We start from the raw sequence: 10,491 nt of genomic DNA on the forward strand, positions 1-10,491 counted from the left end.
AAATCAAATTCTTTCTACATTTATAAAGGTATAGTTGCATCTGCCTTTGCGGGTAAAACGCTCTGAAACGTGATTCTTGCAATGTTCCAAGCTGCCAGGAAATCCCAACCAAAAACTTTGATCTATAAACCAAAAAGAAAAATTTAATTGAAATTATGCACAATCAATATATACTGCAAAATACGGCTATTGGATTGACTGTATCCAAGCATAGAATTCTTGTTTCTGCCAGAGTAGTAATGGGTCACTGATTTTTGTGACTCGAGTCGAGTCGAGTCATTTTACAGCAAAGACTCGAGTCGAGTCATCACACCGAGAAGTCGAGTCGAGTCGTGTCATTTATTTTGCCCCAGTCAATTCGAGTCACAAACATTTGGACACATAATAAATAAACACCAAGAGACAGGAATTTGTTTGCTGTTTTGAATTTATTAATGAAGGACATAGCACAACATTTGCTAAGTGTGAAAAAACTGCACTCAATAAAATTACTCTGCAGGTTTCAGTAGTGCTTATCCCAAGAGAAAGCCCTGGAGATTTGCCTCACCAGGTGTCAATTTCATAGAGATAACGAAGCAAAACATTTGCTTAAGTGCAAAAAACCGTTGCTCAGTAAATAAGGTCACCAGCGCAAGCTCTCTGTATTTGTCTTGCTAACCAAAATGTACAACTAAATACCATTCAAAACCAACATACACCAGATGGCCGGGAGCTTAGGCCAGCAACCTTAGTTTATTGAATAACGGTTTTTAACACTTGGGCAAAATTTATGCTTAAGCAGCTCGATGAAATTGGCCCCTGGTTGCAATAGCCACAATGTTCAAACCATTTATCAATGCAAACATGTGCTGATGTATGTACATGTGTACCAGAGTTGTAACGAGTCACTGATTTTTGTGACTTGAGTCGAATCGAGTCATTTTACAGCAGAGACTCGAGTCGAGTCACCCAAAAATGCGACTCGAGTCGGACTCAAGTCGAGTCATCGACCCGAGTCATGATTTCCAAGGAAATGAAATCTTTCACCCAGGGCGTATAACAAGACCAAAGCAACGGCCAAAATGGGAGGAAGGCCACCAAGGACATACAAGTATTCCTTTACTATTACAAGACTTCAGATGCTTTAAAACGCTGGGAATCAATACAGTCGGTGGTACCAGGAGACAATTCTCATGAGCCCAATCCTGGGCAAATGCATCTATTCCAGACGTCTTGGGATTCCAAAATGTTGAAACATAACGAGGTAACTTTGCATTGTAAAAGGTCGCAAAACAATCAATTGTAAAAGGGCCCTATCTATCATATATAGTGTCAAATAACTGTGGTGAAATCATCCAATCATCTGTGTCAACCAACCTACTAACATAATCTGCTTGATCATTCATAGATCCCGGAATCCATTCTACTTCCAGCCCTATATCCGACGTAATACAAGTGTTGAAAATACCAATGGCAAGTTTTTGTAATTCAGGTTTCATACTTCCAACCTCTGCAATATGAGCTGCGGATTGGCTGTCGGTGTACACTTTAATTTTTGAATTGGAAATTATGGGCAAGAAAGAAGCAAGCGCAAAAGCAATAGTGTTCAACTCTCGCCACGTAGAACTCTTCATAGCTTCTTCAACATTCCAGTTTTTGTGAGCGGTGTGGACAACGTTGCATATTATTGCCCCCTAGCCAACAGCACTAGTATCTCAACATACTATTTTGTTTACTTTGCAAGAAGTGAATATGTTTCTGACATTGTTTGGGGGAGACATTATTCTACCAAAAAGTCAACTCAGCGACGCAATTTTCATCCAGACTAATCAATTGGTCTTCGTGGGAGGCTCCAGCTATTGTAAACTGGCAGTTCTGGCTTGTTACCCTAGATAGATTACCTACCACTTGTCCCACGAAACAGTGTTTTCTTAATGTGACTATGTCTGATCCCTTAATCCCTGCTATTATTTTTAGAATTTTATATATCCTTCTTTGAAGGACCTGCAAAGTTCCCAAGGATGTGTCCCAATTCGTACTGAGCCACTCAGTTCTGTTAGTGGGATTCCAGTGGCTTTTACTAATATCATATATGTCGCCGAACTAAAAAGAGATCCCACGTCATAATTTTGTAGTTTCGCCCGTTACCCTTCTGGTATTTAAATATATTCTTTTATGATTACAATCCATCGGCCAATCAGAATAGGCTATGTAAACGGGACTCTTGTCAGCGTTATTCGAATGCTGACCGGAGACGAGGACAGACTTGTTATTTATTTACTCTCCATTTCCTGTTTTCCAGGTAAATTTGTTATTTTTTATTTTCAATATCTAATAATTAATTGATTTTGTACAGTTATGTCTACTTGTACATATGTATTACCAAGGATTTTGTCCGTAGGCGTTGCTCCTAAGAAATATTTGCCAAGTCGTGAGCATCTCACAGCATATTTTCCTTATTTACGACCATCTTTGAATTATATTTTAAGTTGTCTAGATTTAACATACCTATATGTGCTGTTGAGTCCGTAATTCGCCCATTTTGCTTCTTTAACGTTGGTTTTGAAGTGATTTTTCTCTATTTTTGTGTAAAATTCCAAGATGGCGACCGTAAGATACGGTTTGGCGGGAAATCGCCAAAAGCCGCCATTTTGCACCTCATTCTACTTCAAATATTCGGTTACTAGTATGTCATTTATGTAGTATAGACATAAATATTTTACCGTTATGCTGTAACTCATCTGTTTTATTTATTCAGATTAAGTTTGTAAATACCAACGGGTATTCGAATGCTGACCGGAAACGAAGAAAGACTTGATATTTATTTTCTCTCCATTTCTTGTTTTCCAGAAATAAACCGACATCAAGAAATATTAGCCAGCCCGTTCTCTCCCATTTTATTGACTAGTAATAACCGGGGTCATCTATACAAATCCAGCTCTAATTAGATTAGTTTTTAGATGACAAGAAATATCTTTAGCTACACTTGGATTCAGTGCACTGTCACCTGAAGTCGAATGAATAACACAGAAACCATCATCCAAATAGATTGCGATAAGGATACCAGCGGCACGCCAATGAGCGACGAGAGGCTTCACCGTCTTAGTAAATAGCAATGGAGCTGATGAAAGACCAAATGGCAACAAATTAAAATACCTTCTAGCGTCATTGATAACCCAGGAGAAACCGAAATATTTCTGGTAATCGGCACAAATATCAATGAGATGGTATCCGGACTTTAAATCCAAAGAAAATATGTGATCATTTTGGGACAAGAATTGAAGACCTATTTTTCAGTCTTCCAGTTTAAATGAAATCTTCGGTATAAATTAATTTATTTTACTGAGGTCTAGAATAAGCCTGCGTTTACCGGAAGGTTGATATGCAACGGGCAATGGATTAACCACAAAAGAAGGAACAGTTTTCTCAACGATCCTACCAGAGTTTAACAATTCCAAAATAGATTCCACCACAAAGGCATCTTCACGAATAGCGGATTTATTACTGTCAGAAAATAAAGAATGCAGTGGTGTGATAAACGGTATTCGATATCCTTGTTCAATAACCGACATTATCATTGAAGAGGCACCTATCTTGCCCCAAAAACTGAAAGGCTCATGCAACCGTCCTTTAACTTTAATATTATCCGAGGGGATATCCGTAGCACAACATGATTCATAATCACAATTTACCTCCAATACGTCGCTGAACTCGCTATACAAGTTAGACACCTTAGGGCAGGTGAAATCATGTAGAAGAGGGTCTGCTATCGGCGATTGCTGACTGGGTTGTATATCCCGAGATGGGTCCATCAATTGCAGTACCGAAGGTACAGACAGGTCGCTGAATGTTTCGGGCTTGCCACGGGATGCCTCTGGTATGGTAGTTGGTGTATTCAAGCGGAAGTGCCGACTGTGCTTTGGGTCTAACTTTGTGCGACATTGCAGGGTTAAAGGCGAAGGGGCAGTCACGGAACCAATGTCCTTGCATCTTGCAGTGAAACGCAAAAATAAATACGTGGTTCATTATCGAACTTTACAGAAATATTTAGGACTCGTGTCATGTCTTTCAAACAAGCGCCTTGGATGAAAAGTTATATCGATAAAAATACCGAGTTACGCAAATTGGCCAAGTGTGATTTTGAGAAGGATTTCTTTAAACTGTTGAATAATTGGCAAAACTATGGAAAACGTGCAAATGGACGGGCACATATTGAGAGACTCACAAGACGCCGAAAAATACAAGAAGCTAACATTTAAACCGAATTACAAATCTACTACGCCGTTTAAGGAGTGCGAGCTTTCATTTGTTGAAATGTACGGAATTAAAACAAAATTAAATAAGCCGATATATTGCGGAGTAAGCGTGCTCAACCTATCCAAAACTTTAATTTATGATTTCTATTACAATATGCCAAAAGCTCAGTGATTTCGACGATATAATAAGCTTAACTTATACCGATACGGGATTCTTTATTAGTCCAAATTCAAACCGACAATTTAAACAAGTACTTACTAAAGTGTAAATTATTTGACTTTAGTAATTATCCCCAGGATCATAAACTTTACGACCCGAAAAACAAAAAGGTTATTGGCAAGATGAAAGACGTATTTGGGGGACAACCAATTTCAGAGGTCATTTGCATACGTCCAAAATGTACTTGATTCTAACGGATCAGCAAAATTTGAAAAGGCGAAAGACGTGACAAAAGCAGTCACCCAAAAACGGCTAACCCACGTGGCGTATAAAAGTTGCCTATTTGAGCGGGTGCAACATTTTAAGAAACAGCAATTATTTAGATCTGATAAACACCAGATATTTACGGTGTCACAAAATAATTAAGTCTGTCGTCATTAGACACAAAGCGTTACGTATTATCAGACGGCATTAAAACTTTAGCCCACGGGCATTATTTAGCGGATGGTAATTCTGTATCATCGGGTACGACTTGAAGTTCTTCTCTGAAAAAACTCCTATTTGGCTGGTTTTCACGCGCTTACCTTTTACTCGTTTAAATTTACTGGTGCGCTTTTCAATTCGATAAACGTCTACAGACCAAACGGGATCTGTTGCCCGTCATACGGTGCCGCCCTCTTGCTCACCCGGGTAATGAAGGTACCGGTACCGCACAAACACGTCTGGAGGTAATTCGCTCGCTTTGCTAACTCTAGGAGGTGCACTCGGTGTTAGTTTTACTCGGTCTAGTTTGACAGCTTCTGCAGGAACAGCATCAATTAGTCTGGTCTTTTCCTCATTTAACGATTTTATTACTTGGGGCAAACGTTCTACCCATTCTACGTTACGAACGTCTACGTTTAACATTTCCTGCGCGTATTGATGACCGAATAAACGCTCGGCTAATCTACGGTTAAACCTTTCCACGATTCCCTGTGAGAGATGTACGCCGGGTTCACCCACTTGCATTTTAACTCCATGTTTTGTCATTAACGTTTTAAATTCACCTTTAAATTCTGATCCCGAGTCTACCATTATAAATATAGGCCAAGTCGAGGGCGATCTTTCATAAATTTTTTTCACGGCTTCTAGTGGTTGATCGGCGGTTTTACTGGTCAACGGTTCTGCCTCTTTATACCGCGAACCGACATCTACTACGGTCAAAGCGTATTTAAAAGTTTTACGATTCACTCTATCCCAAGGTAAATATAATATATCCATTTGATGCGTGTAATTGGGTTTGACCGATTCTGATTGTAAAGTCATTGGTCTCGGTGCGTACTTAGGGGCAGGTAAATAAATCTGCTAAATGGCTTGCTTTTTTAGCCAGTTTCGCACGGTAGAGTTTTCTGCGCCCGTCTTTTTGTGTAAATGATCGGCCGCGCTTTCGCCCTTCCAATAGCCTTGCGGACTGTAAAACAACTTTGAAAATTCTTGGTCCATTTTAAAATATTATAAAATAAAATGGCAAGTGCTTTGATGATGGTAGGAGGAGCGATAGTAAACGTTAGAACAATTGGCTCAAGCAAAACAAGCTTGGAAGCAAAATCGCGCCCATGTGTTAGACTTTCTAAACGATCGTATGAAACAAGAGCGTATTAGTCAACGGGCATTTGTAAACGTAGACGTGTTATGAGCTTATAGTAAATTGACCGGTAAAAATGTCATGCAGTTACCTCCAGAGCCAAAGTTACCGATTTCAACGTACCTTCTAAAGACCAGAAAATTTGCGAGTTTGTACGGATTCTGGTGGGACGATTTGATTGGTTTTTTGCTTTACTGGTACGGTTAAGTTTACTTTATTTTTAAAGAATGGAGCAAGAAATTAAAGATAAGTTGGCCAATGCGCAAGCTGACCTAAGCAACATCGAGCAAATGCTAGGTGACCTGAGAGCAGATATCGATCATATTGGTAACATGGTTTTAGAGATTAAAAATGAAACGTTTCGAAAGCAAAACAAATTAATGGAATATGAACAAATGTTTTTGCGGCGGGCATATCGTTAATTGCGCTATCCTTCCTAAATTTAAATTTTCTACGTAAATTAAAAATCGTCTATATTAAGAAAATGTCGCAACAGTACACTAAAAAGCTGAACTCCATCTGAGCACCATCGCAGCAGGTCACACGTTAAACGTCAAATTTCCAGCATTAGGCGAAGACGACGTAACCGTACCGGCACCGCGAAACTCGCTTTCATTGTATACCGTGTATAATAACGTGGCGAAAAACTTAATCTTGGAAATAAACGTCAGCTTACAGGGAAACAAAATCATGAGTTACCGAGACGCGGACGTTTTTCATAATTTTGAAGATAATTGGCTAACAATTTTGCAAACTAAAAATATGGCGTACTTTGGTCTCGAACGTGAAAATACGTTCGTCACTCGGAATTGGCATCACGCAGTCGGAAAAATATTTTTTACACGGTGTAATAAACGTGGAAATCAAATAAAGCCGAGACATATGGATTGGGGTCTGACAAAAGGTCAAAAGCCACCCAACAAGCCGTCGTCGCGCAATACACCGCGAAATTAAATTGATTTTGATAGAACAAAATCGGTTCAGTTGTTCAGCGATTAACGGCTTCGTCTGTGGTGACTTTCAGTAATTTAGACGCGAGTTAAATTTGGAAACTCAGCCGTAAACGAGTTGTCTTTATTGACAATGATCGATAAATGACCCAAGTTAGCTCCCATTTATTTTATATGCGTTTATTTACTGCGCTACGCTTTAACAGGAGGTAGGTAGTTTTTACTTCTCGGTGAGCGAGTGGTTTATCTTCGTACTTGACCGACTTATGCAAAGTTACCCGCCAAGCTTTTTCATAAGATCTTTTTTAATAAAAACTGCCACCCTTTTGTTGGCTAGCGCTTCTGCTCTTTCATTTACTTGCCGTTCGAATTCTTCTTTGCTCGTAGATTTACTTTCTTTCAATTTTGTAGTCGTATTTGACCTAATCTTTTCTTTCATTTCATTAAACTTCTTCAGCTCAGATAAAATCAGTACGAATTCCTCTTGCGATATTTCGCCGTGCAAGACGTATTCCTCGATCGTGTTTAGCTTTGCATGGGCAAGAACGCGGGTTTGATCGTACTTTTTGGTTTTGTGCGACAGACTGCCACGGGCATATTTTAGCAAAGCGTGGGCACCAAACGCGCCGATAGCAATGCCTTTCATTACAATTCCTACGGGGCCGGTAATGGCTCCCAAAATGGCGGGAATTCCGACGGCTGCCGAAGTAACGCCCAATGTTTCTACACCGTATTCCACGTAACCGAATGCAGTGAGTATTCGTTTAATCTTTTTGTAGCTAGCCTCGCGCGCGTCACGTTCTCTTAATTGATACTGGGATTTGATTTCTTCGATCTTTTTGAGTCTGTAGACTTTGGTCTCTGCTTGTTCGGCCGAGTTTAACTCCGGGTACTTGCCCAAATCCGGGTATACGTTTGTCGTCGTTTTTTTTTTTATTATATACACGTTTTAAAAAATGTCTACCTTGATTAAAGTTTTGCCGATATTATTCAAGAGCGCACCTCGCTCGTTTTTAACAGAAAAAGTCAATTCACTGCTTTTTAGGCGTTTTACACGTCTCGGGTGTTGAGTTGCAAGGTCGGTAGCTATCACGTCTAGCAAGTCTAAAGACTGCCGGTTGTAAAAGTTGCCAAAGGAAGTGAACTGTTTGCAATGATTAAACGCGAGCTTCAATGGGTTAGGGTCATTCTTTCCTTCATAAATAACGCTTGGGTAAAAGTTTGATTTGGGGTACGTTTAATGGCTTAGACACTTCTTTATTTAGTCGCAACTTGAGGTTGGGGTCCGTAATGGCCAAAGTCACCCTTTTCGATTCTGAGTGAACCTTAAAATAAACGCCTGGGATCGAGTTTAACAAAAGTGAAACCAGTCCATGTCATAATAACTGGGAGACACCACGATGTTTCCTCTTTAACCCTCGAGTAATGGTTGAGATGAGCTTCGAGGATGAAGTCTATCGTATATAGGTTCTGTTAGCCCCGTCAATAAAAGTGTTTTAGTTATTTCTCTTCTGGGTCTTGTGAGCTGTACGGGGGAGTTTGTTATAGGTCGAGTTGGGGGATTCCCTTCATAAATTTCATCCAAGGCTTGTCTCTGCCCCTCGAGCAATGAAACTGATTTAATTTTTTTCTCGTTGATATCATAGGCTAAACGAGCCCGCGTTTCTAACGGTTTTCTTTGGTTTAACTGCGCTTCTAAAGTTGTGATCTCTTGCTTTAGCTGTCAATTTCATCAGCGGTGATTCTGATTTCTTCAGGCTAAAGCGCCTCTTTTATTTGCTTGGATCAATCTGGTTTCAGCTGTTTTTATTAATTCGGAATTTGGGGCTACTTCCCTTCTTTCCTCTGAAGGTATTCCACGCGGTCTTTCGCTACTGACCCCCGCAGGCCTGCCGTCCAAGTTTGTATCCCACTCAATTTCAGTAGCGTTTGTTACGTTAAAATATCCAGCTTCAAACTAAATATTCTTTACTCTGACAACTTTGTCGCCTTAGTGTTGTTTATCTCGTCTTTCAATTTAAACGTGTGCTCGCTTTCAGTTAGGTAAAAAGTGCGAGTCTCCTTTTTAGTATAAACGGGTTTTTAAAAATCTTGTTCAGAAAGTTTAAAATTTTCAACGGCCATGTCCCAGGGCTTATCCGAGATTTGACATAAGTCTTTTATGGTTGATTCAGCTTCCCTGGTTACGTCTTGGTAGCAGACCGCTATTAAAGCTCGTCGTGGTTTGCCTCTAGAGATCTTGCCCGCTAAATTCGGTTTAATTAGTATTCTATGGCGCTTGATCATGCGTCAATTGAACGTTTAATTCTTTTAAAGCTTTACTCGACTTTCACTTCGGTTTTTTATAAACAAAACGCTGGTTATATTTACCGCCCATGTTTTCCACTTCGTCTGAATAAATCTGGCAAAATTTTAATCCGCAATCGCTCCATATGAGTTTATAATCTCTGATCATTTTGGTGTCGGGTGGACATGTGGAATCTTCTGATGGCCTTGCGACCATGTAACTTTTATTCCAGTTAGGTGATAAATCTCTTGATCTGTCATTGTTTTGTTAATTGCCCATTTATTTAAGGAACGAGTGACGTGAAACTAGCCTCAGTTATTCCTCGGAATAACCGACGTTGAATTTTTATAAGTTAGTTAATCAAATTTAACCCACCTTTAAATTCAAGGGGGATTCTGATTCAAACCCACTAAACGTTTGCAATGCCGACTTATTTGAAATTAGTCCGTCGTTTCTAATTTTCAACATAGACGGCGATACTTTGTACCTAACACTGGCACCGCACGACGGTGAACCGTGAGTCCGCAATAGACGTCTTTTGGGCAAATAAAAGATTGTGTGTCACATCTTTCATTCATAAATTTCTCGATATTTGACAAGTCAATGGGTAGCTTTCGGTGATCAAATAAAGAGGCATATGGATCTATTTTAAGGTACATTCGATGCTTGCCGTGTAAGGCTGTTTAACGACGTATTGTAGCGTGTCCCGCTGCACAGGGTTCGACGCTGTAAGAACGACACACTGGTGCAACTCACTGTTCTGGTCACAAAAATCTCTGCTTTATTCTGTCGCAATACTGACAGCACCACAATGTCCTCTTCCGACAAGCTCTTTTCCCAACATGGCGCCTGGCGGCAGGGACTGCGCAGGCGCGAGGCGGGAAAACCGGCGGCCGTTCGCACACAGCGCGGGCAGCCAGCCAACTCCATGCGGGTCCGAGCTGGCGCCCCCACCGGCCGGACCCGCGCCGGCGCTATAGTATTCTATTTTATTTAGGTCATTGATATCGAGACTGGCTTTATAAGCGTTTATGGTATTAGACGGGGGTTAGATCCGGTGTTAGCTCGCGATTCGATAGACAGCTAAACGGCTAAATTTATGTTATCGAGTATGCCCGCAGTAGTTGGTTGTATTTAATAGCAAATTTGTCGCCCTACTAAATTTTCCGGCGTTTTTCTCGAGTACAGCGGGTTTATGCCGTAACAGGGCGAGCTGCATTGACTCACGTGAGTGC

The 10,491-nt window shown here is 40.4% G+C and overlaps 1 pseudogene; it reads right to left on the bottom strand.

Moving 5' to 3' along the window:
• Positions 1–972: 972 nt before the first annotated feature.
• LOC147797545 (uncharacterized) lies at positions 973–2,290 on the bottom strand (annotated as a pseudogene).
• Between the last annotated feature and the right edge of the window lie 8,201 nt (positions 2,291–10,491).

Source organism: Acanthaster planci, linkage group LG10 (genome assembly GCF_054643075.1).
Source record: "Acanthaster planci isolate LZ-2023a linkage group LG10, COTS_SCS, whole genome shotgun sequence".
Taxonomy (NCBI): domain Eukaryota; kingdom Metazoa; phylum Echinodermata; class Asteroidea; order Valvatida; family Acanthasteridae; genus Acanthaster; species Acanthaster planci.